This window comes from Triticum urartu, chromosome 1 (genome assembly GCF_003073215.2).
Source record: "Triticum urartu cultivar G1812 chromosome 1, Tu2.1, whole genome shotgun sequence".
Lineage (NCBI taxonomy): Eukaryota > Viridiplantae > Streptophyta > Magnoliopsida > Poales > Poaceae > Triticum > Triticum urartu.
In genome coordinates, this window is record NC_053022.1 from 199,606,992 (window position 1) to 199,613,894 (window position 6,903).

The following is a 6,903-nucleotide window of genomic DNA, read 5'->3' on the forward strand; positions in this document are numbered from 1 at the left end:
AATTATTTATTACTAAACATAAAAAATCAAGAAACAAAAATAAAATTGGGTTGCCTCCCAACAAGCGCTATCGTTTAACGCCCCTAGCTAGGCAAGAGATTTCAACGATGCTCACGTGAAAGACAATAATTGAAGAACAAAGAGAGCATCATAAAACACGTGACAAACACATCTAAGTCTAACATACTTCCTATGTATAGGCATCTTATAGGCAAACAAATTATCAAGGCAAGCAAAAACTAGCATATGCAAGGAAGCGGAAAGAAACAATAGCAATCTCAACATAACGAGAGGTAATTTAGTAACATGAAAATTTCTACAACCATATTTTCCTCTCTCATAATAATTACATGTAGGATCATAAGAAAATTCAACAATATAGCTATCACAAAACATATTCTTAACACGATCCACATGTTTGCAAAGTTGACACTCTTCCAAAATAGTGGGATTAACATTAACTAAAGTCATGACCTCTCCAAACCCACTTTTATCAAAAATTTCATAAGATCGAACATTCTCCAAATATGTGGGATCTAAAGTTGACACTCTTCCAAACCCACTTTCAATAATATTGCAAACACTATTATCAATCTCATATTCATCACGGGGCTTAAACAAAATTTCAAGATCATAAGAAGAATCACCCCAATCATGATCATTGTAACAAATAGTAGTCATAGCAAAACTAGCATCCCCAAGATTGATGTTTTGCATATCATTAACACAATTGATATTAAGAGAATTTATAATAACATCATTGCAATCATGCTTTTCATCGAAGGAACTATCAAGTATGGGTGCAATAGCAACGATCTCATGTTTAACATAAGGAACTATAGCAAATTCATCTTCATAAATATTGGCATCATGGCCACAAGAATAGCAAGCATCATGTTCATCAATGTATATTTCAATCAAATCATCGAAATCATAATTATCTATAGATTCATGCATATCAGTCATTCTTTCAATAAATTCTTTGACATAGACATTATGAGCATAGTTTTCATAGCAATATTTAAGTATGTCAAAATTTTCAGATTCGTAGAGAGTAATATCATACGTCTCAATCAAAGAAGCAACTTCATAAGCACCCTTAAAAGCAACAAATTGTTCAATTGGTTCGATATCATAGTAACTATAAACACCCTTTGCATAAGAACATAAGATTTCATTATCATTAAACTCACAAAGGTAGGGGGGGTGTTTTTTAGGATTCTCAGAGCAACAAGTAAAATCTCAAATTTCACAAAGATTCCAAGCATAACACATCAATCTGTTTATTTGATCCCATAAGAGTCTCCCTTTTTGAGACAAACGGTGACGCACAAAATGAGCATGCTGTAACGCCCTTGATGCGGCTATATCTCCCACGTGTCGAAGCACAACTTAGAGGCATAACCGCATTGAAAGCAATGTCGCAAGTGAGGTAATCTTCACACAACCCATGTAATACATAAGGGAAAGAGATACATAGTTGGATTACAATCGCCACTTCACACAATTACATGAGTAAAGCATTACAACACCCAAATACAATCAAGGTCCGACTACGGAACCAAAATAAAAGAAGAACCCCATATGCGACAAGGTCCCCGATCGACCCCAACTGGGCTCCACTACTGATCGACTAGAACGAAACAACATAAAGGACAAGGTCTTCATCGAGCTCCTCCTGAGCTTGGTTACGTCGTCGGCACGGACTCATCGATACCTGCAAGCTGGTTTTGGAAGTATCTGTGAGTCACGGGGACTCAGCAATCTCGCACCCTCGTGATCAAGACTATTTAAGCTTATGGGTAAGGTAAAGGTATGAGGTGGAGCTGCAGCAAGCGACTAGCATATATGGTGGCTAACGTACACAAATGAGAGCGAGAAGAGAAGGCAAAGCACGGTCGATAAAAGTATGATCAAGAAGTGATCCTAAAACAACCTACGTCAAGCATAACTCCAACACCGTGTTCACTTCCCGGACTCCGCCGGAAAGAGACCATCACGGTTACACACGCGGTTGATGTATTTTAATTAAGGTCAACTTCAGGTTTTCTACAACCGGACGTTAACAAATTCCCATCTGCCCATAACCGCGGGCACAGCTTTTGAAAGTTCAAATCCCTGTAGGGGTGTCCCAACTTAGCCCATCACAAGCTCTCACGGTCAATGAAGGAATAGACCTCCTCCCAAGACATTTCGATCAGACTCGGTATCCCGGTTCTACAAGACATTTCGACAGGGTAAAACTAAACCAGCAACACCGCCCGAATGTGCCGACAAATCCCGATAGGAGCTGCACATATCTCGTTCTCAGGGCACACTCAGATGAGACATCCTACGAGTAAAACCAAACCTCAAGTTTCCCCGAGGTGGCCCCGCAGTCTGCTCGGTCGGACCAACACTCAGAGGAGCACTGGCCCAGGGGGGTTTAAATAAAGATGACCCTTGAGTCCGCAAAACCCAAGGGAAAAAGAGGCTAGGTGGCGAATGGTAAAACCAATGTTGGGCATTGCTGGAAGAGCTTTACTCAAGGCGAACTGTCAAGGGGTTCCCATTATTACCCAACCGCGTAAGGAACGCAAAATTCGGGAACATAACACCGATATGACGGAAACTAGGGCGGCAAGAGTGGAACAAAACACCAGGCATAAGGCCGAGCCTTCCACCCTTTACCAAGTATATAGATGCATTAATTAAATAAGATATATTGTGATATCCCAACAAGTAAACATGTTCCACAAGGAACAACATCTCCATGTTCCAACAAGGAACATACTTCAATCTTCACCTGCAACTAACAACGCTATAAGAGGGGCTGAGCAAAGCGGTAAGATAGCCAAACAATGGTTTGCTAGGACAAGGTTGGTTAGAGGCTTGGTTTAACAATATAGGAGGCATGATAAGCAAGTGGTAGGTATCGCAGCATAGGCATAGCAAAAGAGCGAGCATCTAAGCAAGCAAAGATAGAAGTGATTTCGAGGGTATGATCATCTTGCCTGAAATCCCGCAAGGAAGAAGAACGAGTCCATGAAGAAGACAAACGGAATGTAGACGAACGGGTCCTCACAACGCGACGTTACCGGAACCAACCCGAAGAAGCACACACCGGAAAGAAACACACAACATAGTAAACAAACCACACATGAACATGGTATGATATGCGGGATGCGGTATCCGATGCATATGCATGATTTGTCAAGGAACGAATGAACCTGGCCTCAACTTGGAAAACCAAGTGTGCCACTGGAAGGATGAGATGAAATCGCTAGAAAACGATATAAAGATCACCGGAAACGGAGTTACGGTTTGGAAATGGCAAGCAATTCAAATATGGCACCGGTCTGCGATATACAGCAAGTAGCCATCTAAATGCAACAAGTTAAACATGCTACAGCACTCAAACATGGCACCAAAATACATGGCAGAGATCCACTCAAGAAGCTTAACAAAATACTAGCACTGAGCTACGGCCAATTCATCCATTAACCGGTTCAAATAAGCATGGCAAAAGAGCAAACGGTAAACAGATCTCAGACTTAGTGAAATTAACACAAGCCTGGAATTTCAGATCAGGTAGCACACTTTGGAGCATGAAAACTATATGCTACAGGTACTGAACATGGCAAAGTAAAGCATGGCATGGAGCTACTCAAAGAGCTTAACAAAAGTCCCTTAGTGACCTTGAGCTAAAAGGGATCAGAGAATACAATTGCAAGCATGTGAACATGGCAAAAACATAATCAGATCATAGACTTAGTGAAAATTGGAGCATGCTGAAAACAGATATCAAGTAGGCATGTTAACGAGCTCGATGCACTCACTACAGAGCAAGTCATGACAATATAAGCATACACCCATCAAGAATACACAACATACAAGCTATACATGGCAAGAACAATAACATAGCAAGCACGGATCAACTACAACATATCCTTGTCAAAATCGCTAACAAGTAGACAATCTGCCCAGATTCACGGAATAGCAAAAGTAGAGCTCGATTGACTCAAGCTAGGGTGCTCCATAATTGCAAACAAGGACATGGATGGATAGAGCACTACAATATTAACAAAACATATTTACTGATCATCCTCAAAAGAGGCACGGATCACTAGGAAACAACATGAACATATGGCATCATGAAATGAACAGATCAAGGACTTAGTGGAAATGCTAAGTCTCTGAAATCAGCATTACCAAGTGCCTTACTTTGCAAGCTTGTGCTAGTCACCACACACATCACAAAAATACATGGGTTGCACCTCTGGAAAGATGGCAAAACCCTTAACAAAACATATGTAGAGCTTGATCATGGCAAAAATGACAAATATCTAAATGGAGCAGCAGATCTGACAATTATCTCAAATAGCACTCTTCCAGCAGCATTTCGGGCATCAAGATGAACTCAAATGAAAATGATGCAATGAGATGAAATGATGTACTCTCTGAGACGAACATTTTGATACGCTATATGCTCAAATCAGAGTTACGGATGCAAAGTTACGATGCGATGAACATGGGCATGTGGATCTAGGAATTTCGAGGACTTGGGAAAAATATACCCTCTGAAAACAGATCTAGGGTTTGGCATGGAAACCGAGGATGGTCGGGAGCTCGCCGGAGTGCATTGTTCGCCGGAGAACGAGGTGGCCGAAGACGTCGGGACTTGGCCGGCCGGAGCGTCGAGGGAGAGGGAGGAGCTCCCCGGGCGTTGGGCGGCGGCGGCGCCGGATTTGAGGGCGCGGGCGCCTCGGGCGTCGGCGGCGGGACCGAAGCAGCGGCGATGCAGCGCGGTGGCCAGTGCGCCGGCGACGAGACGGTGGGCAGCGAGGCAAGGATGGAGCGGCGGCTGCCTCGCGCGAATGGCGCGGCCTCGCCGGACGGAGGCGCGGGCGATTCGGGCCCCACGGGCCGGATCTGGGCCGCGCGGGCCCGCAGCGGCGCAGGAGAGAGGAGGACGCGACGCTGATAGGTGGCACGCGCAGATTGGCGGGGAGCGGCGGCGAGGCGACGTGGCAGCTCCGGATTGGTCCGGGTGAGGTGGCGGCGGCGCGGACATGTCCGGCCGGTGGTGGAAAGTGTCCGGTGACGCGAGGAGGACGAAGTTAGGGTTTCATCCGCGATTTTTGGGAAGGGGATCACATATATATAGGTAGATGGAGCTAGGAGAGTCCAAATGAGGTGCGGTTTTCGACCACGCGATCGTGATCGAACGACCGAGATGATGGAACAGTTTTAGGTGGGTTTTGGGCCAAATTGGAGGGGTGTTGGGCTGCAACACACACGAGGTCTTTTCGGTCCCTCGGTTAACCGTTGGAGTATCAAACGAAGTCCAAATGGTACGAAACATGACAGGCGGTCTACCTGTAGTAACCCAAGGCCACTTGGCAAGTCTCGGTCCAATCCGGAAATGTTTAATCCCCACACACGAAACAAAGGTAGAAATGACCACCGGAGGAGAATGAAGCGCCGGAATGCAAAACGGACAACGGGGAAAATATTCGGATGCATGAGACGAACATGTATGCAAATGAAATGCACATGAGGACATGATATGCAATGCATGACACGCAAGCAATGACAACGCAACAATAGCGAATAACTGGACGACACCTGGCACATCGGTCTCGGGCGTTACAACACTCCACCACTACGAAAGGATCTCGTCCCGAGATCTAGAATGGCACCGGAGGGACAACGGAATAGACAGAGAAGAGGTAAGACTAATTTGCTTCTTTGACAAACGAGTGAAACCAAAGAACCTTGAAAATGTTAAGTCATTTCGAGAAAAGAATACAATGGAGGTGAAAGAACTTGAAAACACTCCGTTAGAAAAGAGGAACATGGAAGAACAAATTCAGGCAGCACTCCGGTTGAAAGGATATGCAAGGCTTGATAAGGCGAAAAGAACTTGAGCAAAAAGGCACAACACTCCGGTTAAATGAATAAACCAAGAAAAGAACACGATCCTAACAAAACAAGAAGATGGGTTGAAGAGAGCAACATCACAATGCCTCCAGAACAAAAGTAAGAATGGAATGGGATGAACGAAGGGAAACAAAATCTCGAGGGAGCACGCTTACAACAAATGCTAGAACGGAGTTGTTGGAAAACCAACAACGAAAAGAATAATCTTGATATGGTCTTATAGAATACATCTCAAAATATGAGGTGACAACCTGGCACTCATGGAAAAAAAGAATTGGATTGATAAGAACAAGGAGACGAGAAGCTATCTCACCGGGAGGATAAATGAAGAACTTGGATCTTTGATAAACACCATAAATAGCAACAATCCTTAGAGAAGGCTTTAGGTGAAATATAACCCAAGATAGCTCCAAAGACAAGATTGATGGATTTAAAATATTCCAATCTTGACAACATGTGAATCATGAAAACATGAACTGAAATTATCAAGAATGACATAATACCACCTCCAATGATACGGTAGACAGAAATGCACTCCGGATTACAATATGAAGAAAGCTTGAGCTCCTCTGAAAAGAATCTTGATGAACACTTCGAGAAGAAATTAAATCCTTGATGAACCATCATGTAGAACCTTCATGAAGAACTCCGGTAAACAGAAGATAACGAAAAGAGAGAGAAGTTGAAAACACAAGGTGAAACCTTGTAATGCTTTAGATGGATATCCGTGACAATTAGATCTTGGAACTCCGGGAAAGAAAAGATAAGGCATCTCAAACTTAGAATATGATATGATGAACCACTCCAGAAAAAAGAATCAATCACTTGGATGAAACAAGAATAAGAATTACATTATGCTTATCCTTCACCAATTAAATTGATGACAATCAATGGATTTGGCATACTACTTATTCTCGTAGAAAGGATTAAGATAGATATAGCGTCAATTTTGAAAGGTCTTCCATGAACCACCGGTCGGGT